The following is a 24,060-nucleotide window of genomic DNA, read 5'->3' on the forward strand; positions in this document are numbered from 1 at the left end:
GGGTTGGGGTGGGGCGGTGGACCTGGAGAGGAAGGCACAGGCCAGGTCCTCCAAGGGGTTGTCAGCCACTGCTCATCCTAAGGAGCACTGGGAATCGCTGGTGAGTTTTGAAAGTGTGAGAGAATATGACCAGATCAGACTGTATCTCTAAAAGGTCAGTCTAGCAGCTATTTGGAGACTAGATTGGAGGTGCAAGAATAGAACAAGCATGCCAATTAGAAGGTAAGCCCAGTGGTCCAGGCAAGAGGTAAGGTGAGAGAGGGCGGCCTGGAGTAATGTAGAGGCTGCACAGATGGGGAGGAGAGGATGAATCTAGGTGCTATTTTGGAAGTAGATTAGACAGGACCTGGTCATGGACTGGATGTAAGGGGGTAAAGGAAAGAGCTGACAATAACTCCCAGTTTATGGCACACAGAGCTGGTGTAAGGTGGTACCATTCACAAAAACAGGCAACATTGGAGGGGGATCAGGCCAGGGTGGAGAACACAGTGGGAGATTCAGGAAGAGAATCACAACTCTGTCACTGAGGTTTCTTGAGACATCCAACATAGTCAACCAGGCAGATGGATATAAGGACATGGAACTCGGATGAAGAGGTACAGGCTACAGATGTACACTTGGGTATCCCCTGAATATGGCTGATACTGGAATCTATTCATGAGGTGGTTAGGGACAAGTATCCCATCAGAAGAGGCTACCTTGAACCAGACCGTAAGGAACACCAAGGTTTAAAGATCGAGAAGAGAAGCCTGAGTCAGCAAAGAAGATTTAGGAGTAACCAGAAAAGTCAGGAATACGGAGTCAAAGAAGCCAAGGGAGAAGAAAGTGTCAGAAAGGAGGGAAAAATGCTTCTGAGAACTAAAAAATGTTCCCTGCATTAAGCAATACGGAGAGCTGTCTCAGCAGAGTGATGGGGAGGAAGCCAGACGGAAGTGGGGCAGAAGAAGTGGGAGGTGCAGAGATAGAGCTAGCATAGCCAATTCTTTCAAGAAATTTAGCTTTTAAGGAGAAGAGAGACAAGGTGGTGGCAGAAGGTGGAGCTAGGCTTGAGGAAGGTTTCTGTTGTTGTTGTTCAAGATGGGAGACACTTGAGCATGGTGGGAAGGATGCCCTGGAGACAGAGGACAGGATCTAGAACATAGGTGGTGGAAGAACTGGCCTCTGCGATGGAAATGCTTCCTCTGCAGAAACGGGAGCGGAGGGCAGGGCTGGCGCACAGGCAGGTGTGTGTGCGGGTCTGGTGGGGATGGATTGGGAGAGTTCTGCCTGATGACTTCTATTTCTCTGTGAAGTAGGAGGTGAGGTCCTCAGCTGAGAATGAGGGTGTACGTGGAGGTTTGGGGAGGAAAGTGTAAAATAGTCATTGTAGAGAGTCGGAAGAGAGGTAACCAGGAGAATGTGATAGGAACACCAGGCACTTTTGAAGAAAAAGTTGGTTGATGATGGTGAATTTTTAGAGGAGCCAATCTGCCTCATTTTGTCTTTTTCTAGCAGGTTGAGTTGTCTGGATAAAGGCAGAAAGAAACAGTAGAGTGATTAATCCAGACTGGGACTTTGCCAAATTGGGGCATAAAAAGACAGAGGGTCAAGAGAGTTTAGAATATTGGCAGGAGAGCTCTTAAAATGACATAACATGGAATCTATCTGGATTCAGAGAAGGAAGACAGAGGAAGGTAATGGATGGCAAGAAAGTAGAGGTACCAATGGGCCAGAGGACCAAAGGAGTTAAAGATTGGCTATGTGGGAGTCATCGGACAGCAACCTGGGAGACCAGGAAGTGGTGACCAGAAACTAGAGATCTCTACTATGTGATTTTTCAGGTGAAGAGAAGATCTAAGGTGTGACCTTGAGAGTGAGTGGCTGAGGTATGGAAGCTAGTGACGGTCTGGGGGTACAATGAGTCGCCCATGTAGTCACTGATCTCACCCAGGACCTTAGAAAGGGGAAGATACTTATGGACAGATGTCAAAGACTTCACTGAACCAGGAAGGTGGCTGGTGATGATCATGGGGGGAGGAAGATGCAGCCTGATTTTATAAGACTTGAAGAATAATGATGTCTTAGAGAAATTACATTCCCTTGCACCTGAAGTACACTCTCCAGAGTGAAAGGTCAAGAAAGAAAGTGGAAGGAGCCTTGAGAAGAGGTAATAGATATAGATACAGCACAGGGCCAGACATTAGGAGATTTATCTAGTCCCGATGACACCAACATGCTCTGTGACCTTGGGCATGTCCTTTCCCTTCCCTGGGTGACTGGTTTTTCATTATTAAAAATAGATTGGAGAAATTCTCTAAGCTAGAGCTTCCCAATCAGCGTTAGGGAGCCACAAATGGGTCACAGGTGTGCTGAGATCATAATCCCCTTCACATCTGGATCAGTCAGAGTCCCTGAGCCATTGTCATTGCATACGTGTGCTCTGATGTGAATAAGAAGGTGGGAAGCAGTGGGCCAGACACTCCTCAGGGTCCCAGCCATCTCTGACATTCTGTTTGCACATCTCTGGCACACTGTCTTGGAGGAGGCTTGTGGGAAGGCTGATAGAAGAACAGACTCCTGCTACAGGCAAAGTCCATCTGTTGGCAGAAAGGAAGCCAAGTTTCCCAGCTCCCTCTGGCTCCCCTCACCTCCCTCTGAGCACCAGAGGAAGGAGCTGTGATCTGCTCAGATGCCCAGGTGAGGGCAGGTGCCTCTGCTCCTCTTCTGTCTCATGGCTGGGTGGTTACTGGTGGCCCCATTCAAGCCTCAGCAGCACTAATAAACATGAAAGAGCAACCACTCACTGGTTCCTTCTTCCACTTTCCAGTTCTAAAAACAGACTCACCATTTCTGAGGAGTCAGGCGGCGTGTCTCATTGCGCATGACCCAGACAGAGCCTTCACAATGCAGCTCTTCTCTTGGGGCCAGCCACTTCTCAGAAATCCATGGAAGATCCATTTATGTGGTTGACCTTGGGCCACCCTCTCTCTGCTATTAGCCCTCCTTGGCCTTCCTCTCCTTCCATCTCCTGTCAGATGCTATATGCTTAGAGAAGGCACAGACATCGTAATTTCACCCTAATCATAAAATACCAGGAAAGACCCAGCACCTGGCCCTGTACTTTGTATACGGTAGATTCTCAATAAATTTTTAATAAATATTTATTGAATAAATGAAGACTATTCTTGAATATTTGAAAAAGAAAATCTACCAAGCCCATCGGAATTTTTAAAATTATTGATCACATTGCTCCTATTTATTTTAGTAGATAATTAAAAGATTACTTTGAAAATTTTTTCATATTTATTGGTGCCTACTATGTGCTCAGCATTTTATAGGTACAAGCTAGTTTCATTTTCATAACTTGTGAGATGGGTATATTAACCCCATTTTACAGATAGGCATTAATTAAGAGGCATGTCCAAGGTCATAGAGCTAGTAAGTAGTGGCCACAGAATTCTAACCCTGATGTCTCCAACTTTAAAGCCAGTGCTCTCTTCAGCATATCAGGCTGTCTCTTATGATGGCATAAACAGAATGGAATCAATCGAGAGACAGAAGGAAAGGGGGAGGCAGAGCAGTGTGCAGGAAGACTGCAGCAACGCAGACCGTCAGAGGCTTTCCACCGCCTTGCTCTGGGAAGTAGTTTAGAAGCTGGGTAAGCTTTGCCGAAGAAAACTGGAGAGTCAGGCCCTTGTCCATCTCTCCCCCTTTGATTGCTTGGCTGGCTCAGCCACTACCTCCACAACCTGGCATTTCATTCATTGGTGCTTGGCTTGGTTCTCTGAGCCTGCGAGGGGCGACGAAGCTGCAAGGACTTGTCCTGTGGATATACTACCCCTGCTCCCCTTCCCATGAGGCAGAGCGACTACTGGGCCCAAGAGTTACCTCTGGTTCTCAGGGCTCAGGGAGCAGGCAGGAAACTGGCCGAAAACACAAGTGGTCTGACCTGCCACAGATGAACACTGCTGTCAGCACCCCCACACCTGCCTGTCTCTGCCTGACAGGTGAGCAGCTGTGCTCTACAGCTGTCTGTCCATCTGTCTCCTTCTGATGCTCCTCGGAGAGGAGAGGCTCTGAACCTGAATCGGCAACCTTACTTCGAATATTAATCAGCAGGGAAAAAGAAGGGTGGGGCAGGAAGTGTGCCTCTATCTCCACCACAAACTGAACCTCCTCCCCACTGCCAAGTCCCTCTCACTGCCTCCCCTCCCCCACCCATGGCTCCCCTAGCTCTGCCTGCCAAGCTCTGCAAATTACCACACATGCCAATAAGTCATTAGAAACCAGAACAGCAAATGTGGGGTTGCCATGGAGACCGACACCAGGAGCTGGCAGCCCTGGGGGCCGGCCTGTGGCTCAGGTGTGCTGTGGGGAGAGCTGGGAAGGCCAAAATGCCTGAAAGAGGGGAGATAATGCGCTATGCACTATAGGGGTGCTGATTCCAGGTTGGGCAATGGGCTTTGCCACCTCCTCTCCCTCCTGTCCCTAAGGCCCCAGTCCTGCTCATGTGCAGCTTGTTAGGTGTGATAAATGCTGCACAGGCTTCAGGAGACAGGTGCAGCCGGGGCCAGTGGGCCCAGTCCCCTCCCTTCGTAGACCTGTGTCTCTCCCCAGAGGAAATGGCCGGGATAAAGCCCACCTGGGGACCAGCCAGGGGCCCTCAGCTTCCTGAGCTGGTTGCCTGTGTTTGGAGGAAACTGAGGCCCAGTGTGGGGCTGAGGACAGGATGGCACTCAAGCAACGCTCCTGTATTCCTGAGCCTGTAACTCACTTTGCTTCTGCCCAGCACTTAGCATTACTATGGCCCTTGTAGATTAAAACACACACACACACACACACACACACACACACACACTCACTTGTTGAAAATGGCTGCGAGACTGTGTGTAAGCATCCAGAACTTCTGACAAGACAGGACCCCGGACTGGAGTCTCAGCTCTTCCACTAACTCGGTATGACCTCTGATGAAGACACTTCTCTCTGGGCCTCGGTTTCATCATCTGGAAAATAACTGGATGTGTTTCTGACACATCCAGTGTATTTCAAACTGGGCTCTTCAGAGTTATGAAGCAATTCCTGTGGGGTCATGGGTCAGGAGGAGGCCAAGTCAATAGGGTTCTTTTCCACCCACTTTGTTCCAACCATGGTAGCCTTGTATTAATTTCCTGTTGCTGCTGTTAACATATTACCACAAATTTAGTGGCTTAAAACAACACAGATTTATTATCTTACAGGGCAAAATGGGTCTCACTGGGCCAAAATCCAGGTGTTGGCAAGTCTGCGTTCCTTTGTGGAAGTTCCAGGGAAGATCCTGATTCCTTGCCTTTTCCACCTTCTAGAGGCCACCTGCATTCCTTGGCTCATGGCCCCTTCACTCTTCAAAGCAACCAATGCTGGTCAAGTCTTTCTCACATCGCAGCACTCGGACACTAATTTCTGCCCCCTCCTCCGTATTTAAAGGGTTCTCATGATTACACTGGGTCTATCAGATATTCCAGGACCATCTATTTTAAGCTCTGCTGATTAGCAACCTTAACTCCATCTGCAACCTTAACTCCTCTTGCCATGTAACCTGACACACGGTTTCAGGGACACAGACATCTTTGGGTGGGGGTGGGGGGCGCACATTATTCTATCTACCACGCATGTGTTTTGAAAAAACAGATCAATACCTATAAATGTTTGAAAGCCACGTGACTGGAGGACTCTCAGTTGCCATCAGTTTTAAAGTACTATGACTTCCTTTTCTCCTTGGGGGATCCTTTTAAGGAACTTAGGAACTCTGAGGCCTGCCTATCGAACATGACCGTTGACCTGTTGACAGATTTAGGCTGTCCCAGTGGGGCATGCAGAGTGATGAGTCTCTATGTCCACCAGAAAAAGAGGTCACTAGGGAAGGATAAACGAGGGCTGTTTTGGGGAACCCACCTGTCTCAGCAATTTCCTTTCCATTCCACACAAACACATATGCTCAGATTACCCTGCAAACATCTGTTTTCCGTTTTACTTTCAGGTACGGCCAGATGAAGCTGGGTGTATGAGTGTGTGTCCATTCGTGCATGTGAATGATCTCTCCCATCTAACCGAATGATCACAGAGGCCATGACCCTGTTTTACTTTGCTCCCCATTATATCCATCCCCATCCCTTGGCACCGCACCTGATGCAGAAGGCACTCTGACTTAACCATCATAAAGTTGAGATACCATCTTTTCTTCTCATATCTTGACTTTCAACATTGTCCCCTTCCTAGATCCATCCAGAGGAGTCCCCAGATTATTTGTAACAAATTCTAAAAACAGTACTAAGTTCAAACAGCGAAGGTCTTAGAATCTTCTTGCTGATGTCGTTCCAGGTCCATAGCGATCAACTCTAGATTTTGCAAGTAAAACAGGCTCTGACTTGCCCCGAGGGAGATGGTGGCTTCTCATTGTCCTCTCATGCAACACCACCTCTGTATTATACCTCTGCCAATTGCCTGGGACCCAGTGGGGGCTGAATAACAAAACTCTTATGAGAAAGATGTCCCATGCATTATTAATCACAGCCCTGATGTTTTGTAATTTTATGCAAATGACTCACCCTCTCTCAGCCTTATTTTTTCCCCTGGTATAAACCAGCGGCTCATTCCTCTTCCTACCTCTATAATATATCCAAGGGGATCCTGGAAATGTGATTCGGTAGGGGAAAGCCATTCTTTGGAGGAGTGGCCCTGGGGAAACTGAGGTGGAAAGGACCTAGCATTTATTGAGCTTCTACTTTGTAGCAAGCACTTCACACAGATCAGCTCATTTAATGCAGTGGCTGAGAACCAGGGCTCTAGAGTCAGAAAGATCTGGGCCTAAATTCTGGCTCTGACACTTGCCAGCTGTGTGTGGCCTTGGGCAAATTAAAATACTTAATGTTTCCCAGCTTGAGTTTCCTCCACTGCAAAATGCGGGAACAGCATCCGTTTCACAGCGTTATGTGGATTAAGCGAGATAAATGCGGTGCAGCTTTGTCATATCATAAGCACTCAGCAATGTTAGCTCTCATCATTAATAACCAATGAAGTGAGTGTTATTAATCCAAATTTATAGATGGGGAAACTAAGGCTCTGAGAGGTTAAGTGAAATGCCCAAGGGTGTGCTGTTAAGGAAAGTGCACTCTAACCTAGCTCTAAATGATTCCAGTTCCTCTGGATTGTAAGATGGGAGGATAGAGGCCTCAGAGCTTGTGCCCAGAGCCTCTGGGTAGAGTTGGTGGGCCCTCCTTTCTCAGGTTGCCTAGCAGAACCGGTTGCCTATGTGACTCTCAGCTCCTGCTTCTTGGCTGGGAGCAGGGTGGGGGCGGGGACAGTGAGGGCACCACTGAGGGTCCCCACTCCACCTCAGGGTGCTCTCCCTGCAGGTAAGAAGTGAGCCAAACCCCAAGTCTCAAGACCCAAGCGGCCTTCCTCCAGGGAAGGGACAGATTCATCCCTTGAAGGAATGTTAGCTCATTTGGGCACGATATTATTTCCAGTTCACTGTATACGAAACAGATTGGAATGTTCTAGGAGTAATCTACCAAACAGGAGCCCAGACAGTGAGAGGAAGGGAGAAGAGAAACCAGCTGCACACTGAGTGAGGGAGTGGAGCTCAGGGGGTTGGCAGAGAACTGGGGCTGATGTTAGCGGGCCGAGGGGCTGGCGGACGGCAACTGATGAGCGGAGGAAGATCTCGGAAACCACCTGGAAGCTGGAAACGCGACCTTCTCAAAGCAAGAGGTGTCACAAGACAGAGATCAGCTGGCAAAAATGCCAGACAACGTGTTTTCATTCTCTCAAGAAAGGGCCGCTCTGCTGTCCAGAGAGAACAAAGGGGGGACACCAGGAACCCGGACGGCGGGGAAGGAACGAGCTGCTGCGGAGACAAGACTGCTCCCCAGCCGCGTGCGCCGCCCCCCCCTCGCCGGCCACCGTCCTCCCCCTCCCACCCACCCCCCGCGAACTACAAGCTCCCCTCTCAAGAATTCTCCACTCTGCAGATCCAAACCCCACCCCGTTTTCCAGGCCCCCACCAGCCGCACCCCCTGGAGGCAACATTCCCTATGTACTCCCACACAGAGCTCTCAGTTCTGATAACATTTATAGTCTAAATCACACAGTTTAGCACTTGGTTTTAAATACTGTCTGGTATTATTCCCTCGTTATTTCTTAGGAGTATAAGTTTTGCCTCCCCAACTGATCTGTAGGTTTCTGTACCAGTAAAGACTGCGACTTGTGTTTGTTTATATTCTCCCCACCTCACACCCCACATCACCTAGGACAGAGCTCAAAAAGTCCTTGGAGGGTGAGCAATAATTGATCAAATCAGCTTCGACGGCTGGAGAACATCCCCACTAACCCCCTGGTGAAATGCTGAATCAGCCAAAATCCTGGAGTTTTAGAAGGTCAAATCATTGTCACCCCCTTCCCCAAACCCCGCCAAGGCTCTCCATCTCACTCTGAGGAAAGACGAAACTCCTCACCGCAGCTCCAGGGCTCTCCGAGATCTGGCCTTCTCGGTGCTCCTCAGACCCACCAGGCGCAGCCCAGCCTCCAGGCCCTTGCTCTTGCTCTTCCCTCCGCCCAGTGTGCCCTTGCCGCCGTGCAGGTACCTCATCTGTACTCACAGGTCACCTTCTCAGCAAGGTCTCCCTGGGCCACCCTGTGCGAAATTACAAACTCTGCTCTTTTTAACACACCCTTTCCTATCCCTCCATTACTTAACCTTTCTCTCTAGCACTTGCCATTCACTAGTATCCCATTTATTTTACTGTCTCCGCAGACGATTAAGTGTAAGCTCCTTGAAGGCAGAAATCTCTGATTGCTTGTTGCTCACTACTTTCTATACCTCCAAGCCGGGAACAGATGCTTAAGAAAGATTTGCTGAAAGAAGGGATTCCAGTCCCACCCTGTGTTCGACTTGGCTGAGGCATGGTTCTGCCCAGAGAGGGGCAATGGACAGGAGAATTCTGTAGGTCCCCTCCAGATGTAAGATTCCACCATTCCACCCCTGGGCTGACTCTGGAGAAGCACCTTCTGAAAGTCAGGGGCCTGGAGCTGTGTGGGCCCCAGCTACCTTCATCCCACTGGAGGTCTGTCTGGAAATGGAAGATGGAGGGGTGGGGCGACTACCAGGCAAGGCAGAGTATCAAGTTCCTCCACCCACCCCCATGCACAGCTTTTAAATTTCTAGGTTGCCCACCAGCTGCCCCTCTGTGGTCACTCCGTCTCCTGGCATCGCCGCCTCTGCCCTCCTCAGCCACAGACAGACACTTTCATCACCTGCCTTTGAACGCTCCTTTTGAGATCACTGTAGAGGAACATAACCTCTCCTGCCTTTCTTCTCTCTTCCTCCCTTTTCTTCTCCCCTGAAAGGATCAGGTAAGACAGACCCGCTTTTCCTGCGGGACCCACACTAGTTGCCTAACAATCACTGCCTCTTCTTTTATATGTTTTTTTCCAGAAGGATCTGCTTCGTGTGTTTGTAAATATGAATGATTGGATTCGTTCTTCCCAAAACACATGAGGCTGCCTTGTTAGAGACACCCCACTGCACTAGTCCCAAACTGTCCCCACCTAATGTGCTGAATCTGGGGTCTGTCTCCATCCTCACATCTCCCAGAAGTCACTGCTGCAGTGGTTCCACCTCTGTGATCGTGGGGACAGACTCTCAGGGTCCAGCTTCTCTGAGGCCACTGGTTCCACGTGGCCCCCGAAGCACTTAGTTGAAGCAGATGGAAACAGTGTTGGCTTTTGAGGAACTGTGACCTGTGGGAGCAGGAGGAAGAGGGGACACCCTCTCCGAAGGACCCCAAAAGGGGACAGGACCCTGGCTTGGACATAACTTGGACAGTACTTGGGGAGCTTCTGACTGTAGGGAGGGAGGAGAATGGGCTAGATGACCCCAGAGCACCCTCCAGGCCCAGGGACCGCTAGATTTTGGGGGTGGTTAAAAAACAGGAACCTCAGGTCAGAAGGAAGGTTAAATCCTCCCTTCCTCACAGAAAGAAGGTCAATATTTTTCTAGCTATATGTCTTTGAGCAAGTTACGGAACCTCTCTGAGTCTCGGTTTCCTCAAGTTTAAATTAGATATAATAAGAGTACCTACCTAAGAGGGAAATTTTTGAGGATTTAATGTGATAATGTAGGTAAAGTTCTTGGTACAGTGCCCGGCACATAGTAAATGCTCAATAAATACTAGTTGCTATGATTAGTGCCACTACAATGTGGGAGGTGGAGACTGAGAAATGGTTATTGCCCCAGGAACCCTCTGCCTGCTCTTCGTCTTGGAACTCACTTCAAGTCCATTAAATGCCGAGCAGCAGGGAAGGTGTAGGTGAAAGAAATGTACAGAGAAAAACTGAATTCTAAGCCAGACTTGGTTCGACTCACCTAATAGGCAGCTCCCTCAAACCAAGGCGTCTCTTGGGTCCTCAGGAAGTGAAAAAAGCCAGAGGACAAGGGCTGTGGCAGCTCTGGGTTTAGAGCAGAGACTGTTTGATGGTGGCTTGGGACATTAAAGAAGTCATGGTCATGAGACCAGTCCCAGCAAGGATGTACCAGGTCCCCTGCCCAAAGGCTGTTTCAGGCTGGAGAGTATGGGGACATTCTGGGAGGCCTGTAAGCCCACTGGAAGCTCAGCTCTGAGCATTGGAAATGAAGAGGCTGGAGTGAGACATGTCCAAGGTGTTACTGATATCCACAGAAGGCGACACATACACAACACAGCATTGTTTTCATATACAATCCCTATGCCCGAAACCTTTGGCACCAGTGTCCCCAGGCCCACCATCTCCGCCTGACTGACTCCTTTTCAAGCCCTAGCCCAAATATCACATGCTTTCTTAATCTGCAGACAGAGTCTGTCACCTCTTTATCTGCTTATCCCTGTATTATAGCATTTGTTTCATTATTGTAAGACTGACTCTCCTATTGAATAATAATAATAATATACTTCCTTTGCCAGGCACTGCACTAAGCTCATGACATTTATTCACTCGTTTAATCCTCATAACAACTCTATGAAGTAGGCACTATTGTTATCCCATTTATGCATGAGGAAACTGAGGCATAGAGAAGTTAGACGACTTGGCCAATGTCAGTCAGCTAGAAGCAGTGGAGCCTGGATTCAAACTCCTGCTGTGCAGCTCCAAAATCTGTATCCTTACTGTGAAGTCCTGGAAGGCAGGGGCAACGCCTGATCTGTCTTTGTCTATAGCGCCTAACACGGGTCTGAGCAAACAGTAGGTGCTTAGAAAAGATGGGCTGGTTGAATAAGCAAATGCCTGCATATGGTTAACCTGGTGACTATTCCAGCCTCTGAGCTGTGGGACTGACAGACCAAGGCTTTCGGTGAAGTAAAAGATAAAGGCACCCTTATTCACCCTCTCTTAGCGATTCCACCGCCCTCCGCTCTGTCCTTTCTGGTTGTGTCTTTTCTCACGTGTCTCTTGCCTTGTTTTTTGTTTCTCAGTTTATCTTCTACCTTGGTCCTCCTCCCCTTCTGTTCCTGGTCACTCTCCCTCTTTCCTGCCCCATCTAGCCTCTGTCCATTATCCTTGCCCTTCTCTGTAATTCTCACAGGCTCGAAAGCCTCCTACCCCCACTCTTCGCCTTGGAGCTTTTATAGAGTCCAGGCTTGGCCAAGGAGACTGAGAACACCAGTGGCATTGACTCATTAGACTGGCCATGGACCAAGCTTCTACCCCCTGACCCTTAATGAAAACAACAATTTCCCATCAACTCTACTTGGATGCAGGGTGGTGGTACAGAGCAGGAGTTGCCTATCTATAGCTTGACACACATCTGAATAGTATGAGAAAGACAAATACTTCCCTGCCCCTCTCTCAGGGTCCCAACTCCTCCATGAAGCCTTCCCTGATCACTTGAGAAAGTTTATTCACGCCAGCATTCAGTAAATCCTTATATGTGCTCATATTCTAACTGAGGGGACAAAGCGTGCTCCTGAAAAATTCAATTAAAATGTAATCTTCAGATAACTGTACAATTTACCAGATGTCACAGACATCATAGGGGCCAAAGGAACTGCAGATAGTCAGTGATTTTGGAACTGCAGACAATCAGTGATTTCAAAACAGAGACCTATGTGACCTGAGGCAAGTAGCTGATCGTCTCTGGTCCTCTCTGGCCCTCAATTTCCACAGTTATAAAGCAACGGATTATAATCCAGACCTTAAAAGGTTGTCAGGAGGATTGAATAAATTTTGTAAACTTCCTGACAGACTGGGGTTTAGTATGCACTTAGTAACAAATTTGTCTTTCTTCTTCCTTTGTTGAAAGAACTGAATTTCCATTCAGCCTTTCCAGATAAATAGTGAGATATGAACTGGCCCATCCTTTTCAGGTCAGAAATATCTTAAGGGCAGGATGGCCCTGGGCCTGTAAGCTTTGTGATACTTGCTATACCGTAAGGAGACGGGCCTATCATGTTGGAGGTCATTCAGTGTGACAATGATAACAATTCACTAGGATTGTTCACACTCCCCCGCAAGCAGTGAATCTTCGAAAGAGCCGGATGGGCACAGAACTAATCAGCTAGGAAGTCCAGGTACAAGTTGAGTTCTGTCCTGAGACATGGAGGTTTGTTTAATTGCTGTATCCTCAGCTCCAAAAATAATGGTAGGTACACAGTAGGTGCTCAATAAATTGTTGAATGAAGGCATTTTCCAAAGAGCAATTGATTTTCTTTTTCCTTTCAAATAAAAGAGGGGGGGGGGAGGTTAGGAGAGGCAAATGGCAGCGTACAGAAGACACGCCAGGGAAATGCAGTTGTCAGGCCCACCAGCTCCTCCTCTGCAAAAGGGATGCAGGGAAGCAACAGTGCGTGTGTTCCCACTGTCCAGGTGTTCCGGAGCACGGAGCACATGCCTGCCTGTGGTCAAAGCTGCTGTTTTACGGAAGAGAAGCGGGGCAAAGGTACAGAGAGACACTTGGGAGCGGGGGAAGGAGAAGTCTTGGGGAGAAGGAGGAGGGTAAAGGAAGAGGAGAGCCCTGTGAGGAGAAAGGGAGATGATGAGATGCTTGAGGAAAGAGAGTGAAGAGTGAAGGAGAGAGAAGGAGAGGGGGAGGAGGGAGGGAGGCATGGGGGGGGGGGAAGGGATGGGGTGTGGAGAGTTACAGAGGAAACTGCTGTCTCAGCCAGGGTGGCATTTGTCCTAGTAGACCTCTGGGTTCCCACTGCCATTTAGTACTTCCTTCAGGTTAGTCTGTGCCAGGGGGAAGGTGTGGATTTGGGGGTGCTCCTAGATACAGGGTATATGCCAGACCTTGGGCTGGTCTCAATCCCTGGAGCACCGAGTCCTTTAGTTCCATCCTTCCCAAATAATGACATCCCATCCCAGGTCCAGAGAGATCCCCTGGGCAGGAAAAGGAGACTTGGTGTGAGCCAGTGCAGGGGAAGGCAAAGGGCCTAGAAGGCTCAGACCCCTGCCGGGGCCTTCTCTTTCCATCTCCCCACAAGGGCACCTAGGCCAGCCAGGGAAATGGGTCAGGCCGCCCACATGAGACTTTTTTCTGATAACAACAGGGCCCACAGGCAAGGGGTCTCCGTGCCCTGTGCACAGCCTTGCCCACTCCATGACCAGCATTCTTTGTTGGAGGGATCTTTAAGGAGCAGCAGGCAGTGGGAGAGGACCCTGGCCTTCTCCTGCAGGAAGAGGACACTGGGCTAGAGCCCATCCCAGGCTGGCAGGCAAGAAGGAGGCTGCCTTGAGTCTGGGTGCATGGAAAGACCCAGAGTCCCTGGTAATTGTGACGAAGCTGGCAGGGAGCCACCTCTATGCTCCTGACCAGGGGAGGCTGTTCTCTCTAACACCCGCCTCCTGGGGTCTTCAAGCAGAGAGCTCGTCTGGTCCATCTCTGCCACTGAGTGCTGCGCCCGGCCCACCCCCTCCCGACCCTGCCATTAGAAACTGCGTTGGCTCCAACAGATGGGAGCTGCGGCAGCCTGAGGAACAGAGCACAAAGCACAGCTGACATTTTCCTTCCTGTTCGTTTGGTGGGAGAGGAAGGACAGGGACGGGGGGTGGGGAAGAAGCACAGCAACACCCCTAGGCCCGCCCCCAGGGTCGAGTCTCCAGCACCTTTAGCTTCTCAGCTGAGCCCCGTCACCCGCAGCTTCTCGCCGACTAGGCACCCAGAGCCCGTGCCGCCCTTCCCTGCAAGACAGACGGACCACCTGTGGCTGGCTAACCCCTCCTATCCCCTGGGTGCTGCTGTCTTCCCGATTCCGCTCCCCACTCCCAGAGTCCTCAGGATGGGATCAAGGCCGGCCCATCCCCCACCCCAAATGTCCCATCCCAAGCTGCAGGCAGACCTCTGCCGGTCCGGGAGGAGCCTGGCTCCTGGTTCCAGATACTTCGGACAGACACCAAGGCCACCTTGTTCCTCCGCACGGGCACCCGAGCTCCAAGGAAGGGGAAGTCCCCGCGGCTCTGGAGCTCTGCTACCCGCTGTCCACTGCTGTCACGCCCTCCCTAACCTCTCTGCTACCTCTCGGTTCCCGGACATCTCAGAGCTCCGCTCTCCCCAGCAACAGTTTGGGGCGGTTCGAGCCTCTCATGGTTGATTTCGGCCCAGACGCCCCCTCGCCCGTCGCCTTGGGTCCAGCCGGCGCAGTCGGCCGCCTTCTTTACATTCTCCAGTCCGCCTTCTCTCTGCTCTCGCGGCCGCCTCCCTCCCCGAGTCACCAGCTCCCCTGCAGGCAGCTCGGCGGCGCCCGCGGCCGTCCCTCCCTCAGCCCCCGCTGCGTCCCGGCGGCCACGACAGCGGCCCTGGTGCCAACTGGGGTCAATCCGGAGCCGCACACTTACCCCGCGCCCGCCGTCCGGGTCCCGGAGCCGCCACGCCGCGCGGCTGCAGCCCAGATTGGGCTGGGGAGCCTGGTCCGCGCCCTTCTCCCGCGCGCCGCCCGCCCAGGCCGGGGAGGTTCGTGGGCACCTTCGCGTCGTGGAGTTGTCCTGGGAGTGGTGCTGGGGCAGAGCCCGGGAGGGCGACGGCAGAACAACGATGCTGCCCGCCCGCGCCCCGCACCCCGGGCTCCGCACCGCCCCCTGCGCTCCCGGCCGGAGGCTGCGGGCTTGAGCCGGGCGCTCCCTCTGCGCGCGGCGCGGCCAAGTGCACCCAGAAGGCCCCCGCGGCGCCCTGCGCCCCTCCGCGCGCCTCCTCCCGGCTTCTTGCTCGTCCTCTTCACTCGCTTCGCCGCCGCTCTCCCAACCTCCCCAGCCCACTCCGGTCGCCGCCTCGCCGTCTGCATGCCACGCCACCCCCCTCCAGTCCCGCTGCCATTTTAACTCCTGAGTGGCCAGAGGCCCCCTCTCCCTAACAAACAACCTCTCCCCAGAGGGAGAAGTTGGGTGGGGCCAGATGCTAAAGCTTGAGGGTCTGGGGCCAGTGGTGGTCAGACGCAAGGCTTGCCTGAAAGAAGGGGGCACAGCGACTGGGTCTGAGAGGAGAAGGGGATGGCTCTTCTGATACCGCCTTTTACCCTCTTGCAAAGGCCAATAGGTTCTACCCTTCTGAAGTTAACAGCGCAGTAAGGAATGCCGTGGGTTAGAATTTGTTCATGGACACAGACATCTCTGTTCTAAAGATTGCAATACTCCCTGAGTTCTCATGCCCTTGCAGCATTGCCCCCTGTTCAGGGCAGTTCTGACATCTTGGAAGATCCCACCCTGGCCCTTAGCAAAGGATGTCAGTCTACCTGGGTTTTAGGCAGGAACTGGCAAGCCCAGTCAGGGGCTTGGCTTTGGCGGTGCCTACCCTGCAGGCTGGGTGGTTACGAATACTGGAAAGGAGAGTAGGAGCTGATCCATGCTGAAGGTGGATGCTGGGCTGCTGCCTGGTGGCTTGGAAAGGCTGGGTCCCTGCCACCAGTGTGGGCTTGGAGAATGGATCTCCTGCTTGAGCGAAGGCTAAAGGCTCATGCCTTAGTGGGACCTTCCTCTAGAACCACTCAGAGTGGACACAGCAAGCTCAGCTCCATGACAGGCCACACCTGCTGATGGGGCTTGACCAGAGCCTGCAGAATCAACAGGAGAGTAGGTGGGGTGGAGTCCAAGGTAGGGGGAGTTCTGTGAGAAGGGCATCCGGACAGGGCTTTCTGGCTCTGTCTTTTCCAAGGGCACAGACAGTGGTACCTCCATGCCTGGAGGCTTTTATAAAGTTGACTTGAAGACCTGTGTGTTCTGTATGAACAGAGGCTGTTCTCACCTTCATATATTCAATAAGTACATATTAAGTTACCAGTGCACCTCCCCGAAACAACCCCCATTCCCCCATCCTCCACCCCTGCTGTGAAACAGAATGGCCTCAAGGAGCTTGGAAGAGGAACAAATTGGAAACATAGGAAACAAATTTTTAACATTTTAAGGTAATGGAAGTGCCACTGAAATACAGAAAGAAAAAGCCATCATGGGCTAGAGTTATTCATAGAAGATTTTATGGAAGATTTGAGATTCAAGCTGAGTCCAGATGGAGGGGACAGAAAAACAGAGACAAGCAGAGTAGAATGGGCTGTCTGGAGGGGAGGGAAAAAGGAGAGAATTTATAGAGCTACTTTTGGATGCCAGGCCTTTTCACATCTCTCTCATTTCATCCTTTAAGTTGACTCTTACCCCATTGAACAGACAGGAAAATGGAGGTTCAGAGAGTTAACATCTACAGGCAGAATTTGAACTCTCCTTGAACCCACAGTGTCCTGGCTATAACACCACATTGCATATACAGAGTGGAGCAGATGATGAAGAGTCTGAATTGCCAGGCTGAGCGACTATGCACTTGTGGTTTGGGATGAAAGAGGCAGGAGATGGGGGCTAGTGAGGAGCCTGTGGTAGGAAGGAGGGCCAGGGGACCAGTGAGAATAGAGAGCAATGCGCCTTTGTAAGGAAGACCTGGCAGAACTTTGACACTGACTGATTGAGTGAAAGGGGTCAAAACTTGACTCTAAGCTTTTGAGTGTGTTTGGGTCCCTTGTCAATTCAGTGGAGCCACCTCAGCATCCAGAGGGCCAATGTCATTGTATACAGTATTGATTGTGCAAAAGAGGAAATGCTACCGATCCTTTACTAGCTCAAGGGCATGAGCTCTCACGCTCCAGTGCCCCAGCCTCGCAGCATCTATGTATGCTGCCTAGTGCCTCTTAGCTCCCAACCAGACCGGAAGCTTCTGGAGGGCTAAGACTGTCCCACACAACGCCAAGTCAAGACTAGTATCTTATAGTAGGTGCTCACTGACTGACTAGTGAAAAATAAATGAGGTAAAAGCAAGTCATATTTGCCAAGTGGCAGACTCTGTAAGACCTACGTTGGGTAAGAGAATTGCATTGCCCGTAGGAAGAGAATGGGGAAATCTTCTCTTAAGCTGACTCCAAATCTCTTACAACCCAATGGAACTGAGGAAAGAGCATAGGTTTGAGAGCCAGAGGTTTGAAACTGCTTATCACTTCCTCTGTGTTGCTTCAGGGAAAGTGCTTAAATTCTCTGAGTCTAATTCTTTCTTATATAAAAATTTTAATTCAAGTAATAGCAGTTAATACTTGTTAAATACCTGCTACATGTAAGGCATGGTAAAGCACATTTATGCATGAGCTCACTGAAAATTCCACCAAATCCAGGACTGAGAAAAAAAGAGGTTTAACATAACTGGTACATAATGGAGCTAAGATCTGAACCCAGGGCTATCTGATTGTGGAGTCTAAGTATCACACTAACCTGCGACACTTCCTTAAGCCAGATACTTTCCTGGGAAAAAGTGGGGATTCAATTCAGATTTTTGGAAGCTCTTAGGTAATTAACAAGAGATTTTAATGGCCCCGTTACTGACCTTGTGCCCTCCAAGTTTGATCTCCAGGTTTAGCTATGTCAGGAAGCCTGGGAGGGACTCTGTAACACAGAGTGCCTCCAGAGAAGGATCCTGGGATTATATGCCTCTACAAATGATGCTCAATTCAACTCCACTTGGTTCTTTAACACAAGGTCACACACTGGGCTAGTAGGCATGCTATTTGTGTGGTGGAGGGCAGTGAGAGAGGAGGGCTTCTGGAACTCAGCAGATAAGCCAAGTCAGAGAAGGGAGGTTGGGTATGTCTAACACCTCCTTTAGTGGACCTTCCACTGCCGGATGCAGCCTCTGCCCCTGGGCCCCACTTTAGGATACCCCGGATGGGGTCTTTGGAGTCACTGAGGACTGTTGTTCTCCAAGTGACCCAACTAGGTAGAGAGTGTGGCCCTAGAGCAGTGGTCCTCAGACTTAAGTATCACCAAGAGCATGTGTACAAGTGCTAGAGCGTGTGTACAAATGCTAGAGCGTGTGTACAAATGCAGACAAACAAGTCCTACAGCAGAAACAGATTCTACAGTTCTTGAAATCTGCATTTTTGGCAAACTCTCCTGATTCAGATGATTCTGATTCAGGTGCCTGGATGAGCCCTGCTTTGAGACACGCTGGCTTCTGGCGCCCATTGCTCTCTGACCTTTCCTGTCTGGGCTCAGTGACAGCAGAGCTCTGTACTCTAACTATTAGGGAACAACAGTGAAAGAACACAGAATTCCTGCTAGAGGCAGGTTCATGGTGAAGCTGATGAAGCTTAAGCTTTAGGGTCGCTCACCTGAGAGGCAGGTTGGCTATGAGATCTGGGAGTTGTAGAGTGTTCTATATAGGGAGGGGAGGCCAGTTTTCAAACAGAAAGCATTTTTATGTAAGCATTTCTGGTAAACTGAATAAAAAGATGTCAGAAGAAAGGGATTTGAATTTCCAAAGCTCACATAAACTGTTGTGATCACTTCAGTTCTAAAAACATATTACCACTGGACCTAATTTTTTATTTGTTCTTTTTCTTCGAGGGGCCTCTCAAAATCTGGATCTTCTCCTGGCCCCTCAGATAGCTCCCAGGATCCACAGACACCCTCAGATCGCAGAGAACCGGGAAGGCAGGAGGACGTTGCAGATGGCAGAGCTGCATGGAACTGCAGGGAGTCTTCACATTCTTGGAAAAGGCACTGCAGGTAAAAATGATGTAGGTTGAATCTGTTTTTGCCAGAAACAATGTGAGAATGGAAATTACATTCCTCACCAAGGTCCTGGTGCCCAGGTTTTTGTAGGAATAAATGTAAACACCATAAACACCATATTTAATCAACTGTAAATGATACACCTGTACCCATATTTGTTAAATTGAATTTGAGTATATAAAACAGCTAAACTGGACAATATGTTAACCAAATTCCATTCTATTTAATTTAATGTATTCAAAGATTCCTTGGAGACATGCTGTTTGGGGGGTGGGGGGGGTGGAGGGAGCCATGGAGAGCATAGGAGACTCCTACTTCCCTCCACACAAAACCCGTGTAGGTGAGAGGGAGACTCAGAGGTCTGAGCTGGGGAACAAGGGTTTTGTGGCCCACAGCACCTCCAAAACTGACAAACCGGCAGTATCATATGTGGGTACAACTGGCTGACTCTGAGGTGCATGTATCTGAAGTCGAAGACTGCATACACACCAAGAATGGGGGCCGTTGGAGAGGGCTTGGAGGGCTTGGAGTTGGATCAGGCTGATTTAGAATGGCTTTCTGGAGGAGGAAGGTTCTGAGAAGATCTTTGAAGGCAGGTTTCTTGAGAGGTCATCAGTCCCAGGGACCCTCAGGGACCTTTTCATTTGACTTTTGCCCCACCTCGCTGTAACCCACAGGCTATCAAGAAGACTTTATCCTTAAGTGCTCATTACCCACCTTCCATCTACTTCAATGCTTTTCATACTAGACGTGGAGACCCATTAGCGAGTTATAATAAGAACTTTTTTAAAAAAATGAAATAGAGTAGGGTAGAAATATTTCATTAATACTTTTGTTGCAGTTTTATGTTAACATTGGGTGTGCTGAGCTGTGGTGTTCAGTGTGTTTCTTACTAGGGTACTATGGATCTCCATCAAACTTCGGCTATTTATTCCCAAAGCCTGAAAATGAGATACACATGGAGTATCTCACATGTTAAAAATAAAGTATTTAACCAAATCCAGCCTTTCTACTTGGCGTGACTTCTGTTGATTGTCTTTTTTTCCAATCAGACTCTATTCATTTCTGAAGATTACATTTCAGAAATGATTCTCAAGGCAAAGAAACGAGTTCCACTTATCCTAATCCCATCCTTTTCTCTTTGCACTGTCTCTGACCCCTGCATTTTCCTTATTATTTTCTCTCAGAGGAGAAAGTCTTTATGGTCATACTTCCAATATTTGAATTAATTCCTGCACAGATCCTAGAGCTCACAGGGCTCTCCAAAGATCACTCCTGAGGTCTCTCCTAGCTGCCGCCACCTGAGGCTATTTTTGCTTCTAAACCTGTGCTTCTGAAACTGCATGTACATAAGAACCACCTGGGGAACTGACTAAAATGCAGCTTCCTGGATCCCACGCAGTGGATCCTGAGTGGGGTTCCCAGGCTGCAATTCTGATCAGCTTCCCAAGAGGTTCTGAGGACCACACTTTTCCCTCCTGCCGGGATAGTCTTGGTTTAGGCCACTTTATATTTATTTGCCATCGTTTGCACTTTGTCTGAGAAGTTACTTTGTCTGGGTATCCTACCTTCCTACTTAAATTATAAACTCCAAGGAACTGTATCATTCATTATTTCCCCAGGGTGACCTGCAGAGGACCTTACTCATGGTAGACTTCCTATAAGCTCTTTGTGCATAAGACAGAATCCTCCCAAATATCTCCCTACTCCTCCCAGCCCCAAGCCCCTGGGTAGGGGTTCCCACCGAGGAGTGCTCAGGGCAGGGCTAAGTGTCTGAGTTGCTCCCTGGATCGAACAGCATTATTGATTTGGTGATTCTGGCTCTGTCTGACTTTGTCCTTTCCATCTAACCTCCACAGATTTAGGGAGAAGTGAATCGGTAAAAACTAATGAGTCCAGATGACCCCCCCGGGATTGTAGCTTCATGAAGCGCTCTTATATTCTTCCCATGCAAAACACATTGAACAGCTACGGCAGAGGGCTGAGCAGCAAGTCTAGAACTAGAAGAAGGCATGCTAGCCTAAAGCAGCCTAAAGCAAGCATCCTGGACCCTAAATCCTGACACTTAGGTCTTAACATGGATAGAAGGAGAGAGGGCTGAGGGAGACATGGTCTGCACAGTCTTGTTCCTAGATCAAATGGTTCTTCAGGCAGAGAGAGAGGTCAGCTTGGTCTATTCTCCTGTCCTGCGGAGCAGTCCTGCATGATAAGCAATTTGGGTAAAACTGACACCAAGCCCCCTGATTCTGTGCTGGAGCTTCAGTGTGTTGTCTCATTTGGTTCTTATGAGGTTCACAGTAGCTCGTCTCCAAAACCAAACTCAGTCCCGTGTCCTCTGGTCAAAATCCATTGGGGTTTGTTTTTTCTTTTTTCCCTACACATCTCCCCTGCCTCTTATAAAAACCCCACAATCCCCGAGAGCCGGCTGTCAAAGGGACTAAAATCTTCACAGTCGGAAATCTCACCCTTATGTTTTATCCTTCCTGCTCCTCCTCCTACAATTCACGTTTGTTCCTATTTTAACCTCAGGGGAGGTGGAGAACAGCCTGTCACTGGTCACCAGCCTCTGTATGTAGGACCCGGAGCCTTTTGGTTCATGAAATCTTTTCTATCTTCTTTTCTTCAGGCACTATAAACCCATCTCCTTTGCTGGAGGGTTTTGCTTCTAGGGGGGAAAAAAAAGTTGTAAGAAGTGGAGGGACAAAAGTAGGGGAGGATGAGAGCTGAGGAAATAAATTAATGCTCTCTCTCCCTGAGCTAAGGGAGACTGATCTGCCTGAAGGCAAGACATGAGGGAGTGACCCCCAAATGCTGGGCTCCTTACAGACCAGGAGCCTGGGCAGAGAGTACAGGAACTTGGGTCACTTCTGAGTATTTCTGCATAAATGGCTAATGGTCCAAATCCCTTCATGGATCCCAGGCCCCTGGCTCTTTTAGGCAGGTCCCACCCTGGAAGAGAAGATGGGTGAAATGGCCCTTTTCAGCCTTACTCACCTGGATACCAGACGAGTGGAATTTTCACACTCCAGTTGGGAGAACAAAAAGCTGAGGACTGGGGTCAGGCACCGGGCCCTCGTCTTCCCTGCCTCCACTGTGATTCATAAATGCTCACCCCATACATCGAGTAGGGTGGCTGGAGCGGATGACTAATGCATGCCATTTTCAAGATGCTCCCTCTGCACAGGAAAGTACATTCAGATCCAGGTTTTAATTGTGTGTGATTTTAGCTGAGATGGCGTTAATTTATTTCCTTTGCTACTTCAGCGGTTCTTCCTCTTTCATCACGGTGTAATTATCTGGAATGTATCTTTTTTTCTTAAGGACAAAGAGAAGAAGCTGATCTTGCTCCTTTTCCACTGATTGAGGTTTAGAACATTCTAGGGGCTGCCAGATGCTGTTCAATGGGTTCTTCAGAATGGAGACCCTATGGCTTTCCCCTCCCTGGTCTCCCTGCCCTCCCACCTACAACCAGATTTGTCAAAGGAAATGCTGGGTGCTGCAGGACCCTTACTAACCAGGCAGGCCCTCTGACCAGAGGAGATTTTTCAGCCAGGGCTGGCTCCAGTGAGTTTCCGAAATAAGGGGTGCTTTCTTCCTTCTACAACCTTCAGAGAAAGAAGGAACAAAGGGTTCCTTGGAGGAAGGCGACAGAGTTAATCAAAGAAAGATGGGAAACAGGGCATCTAAGGCCCCTGACTAGTGCTCTGAAGCTCATGCATTCTGACTTAGGTCGCGAGAGAGTCTATCATTTAAGAAAGTGGGTAGGGCCAGAGTGAATATGATAACTCTTTAATACAATGTTTCTAACTTATTTTCTTTTAACTCGAACTCTATGATAATCATAAAAACAGCACACACATCTTCAGAGAGTCTGTCATGTCTTGGCCCAGAACTTTACCCTCTTTGGAAATTGTTTTGTTGTATATCTGCATGAGCTAAGACCACTTTTATCAAGGCTGACTAACTCTAGCTTTTATTATGAAAATGAAATAAATTTTATTTTCCAAATGTAGAATTATAGTATCTCTAATATACTTTTTCAGTCTCTAGGTAAGTTCCAAGTTGGAGATTAAGCTCCTCCACCCCTCCCCTTTGGAGCACAGCTGACTCACAGACCTAATATTCAGCACGGGAAATCAAAAGAGCATTGGCCATGCCAGATGGGGACCATTTAAAGACCTTTTGTCTCTTGCCCACATTGCCCTCCCCATCCCATGAAATCAGTGTTTTCTCTGGTCATTATGGCACATAGTAAGAAATTCAGTAAGTCTATGTTGCATGAATCTTGCAGTATTATTAAGTTATCACGTGCTGCAGTGATGGTGGTCAGGACATGACAAGGTGCTCCATAAGTATTGGGTATTGTTTCTAAGATCCCCAACACCCTGCCTCCTCCATGGGTCCTAAGAAGTTCCAGCTGGTGGAGATGCTAGTTTTCTCAAGGTACCCTGGGATGGCTGCCAACATCCTCTTGTTCTGCAGAACTTATGCTTCATCACCAAATGGGGACCACCTGTCCAGATATTGGCTTCTTTCAGTCGAGTCAGAAGTATAGCACAGTGCCATTCACATAGTAGGGCCTTGAGAAATGTTTGTGGAGGGAATGAATTGTTCCTCCACCTGGCAGCCCCTCCAATTAGGCAAGACAGAGTCTGAGGGAGCTGAGGCTGGACCTCACAGCTCCTCAGTGAACAATTAAGGCTCTGACTGTGCTCTTTATGTATGGGGCTCTGATTTGCCTGCACATTCTATGTTCTGAAAAGCATTCTTGGCAGCCCATCTTTCTAGTGTGTTTAGGGGTTTATTAGAGGCTAGTGTCACTCTGCTGTTTAAAATTTGTTTCTGAGTTCTCCCTAGGTTGCTTTGAATAGCTTTGGAGTTCGATAGCTCTTCCTTCCAATTGCTTTTGGTCATTTCCTGACTGTGTCAGCTGCAATCTCAGTCTCCGTAGGGCAATAAGTATCAGTTCCTTTCCCAGTCGGGCTCTAGCCAGGCTTAGTGGACATTTTGGCCATGTGATGGAGATGGTGTGATTCCCGGATG

The 24,060-nt window shown here is 49.3% G+C and overlaps 1 protein-coding gene across 2 annotated transcripts in view; it reads right to left on the bottom strand.

Annotated features, from left to right (window-relative positions):
• LRRN2 (leucine rich repeat neuronal 2) overlaps positions 1-15,227 on the bottom strand; it is a 59,257-nt gene extending 44,030 nt beyond the window's left edge. For both annotated transcript variants that reach the window (XM_016140297.2, XM_016140315.2), the window contains exon 1: positions 14,821-15,227. The gene's annotated coding sequence lies outside the window, so the exon portion shown is untranslated. The remainder of the gene's footprint in view (positions 1-14,820) is intronic.
• Between the last annotated feature and the right edge of the window lie 8,833 nt (positions 15,228-24,060).

The sequence above is a fragment of the Rousettus aegyptiacus genome, unplaced genomic scaffold, assembly GCF_014176215.1.
Source record: "Rousettus aegyptiacus isolate mRouAeg1 unplaced genomic scaffold, mRouAeg1.p scaffold_m13_p_17, whole genome shotgun sequence".
Taxonomy (NCBI): Eukaryota; Metazoa; Chordata; class Mammalia; order Chiroptera; family Pteropodidae; genus Rousettus; species Rousettus aegyptiacus.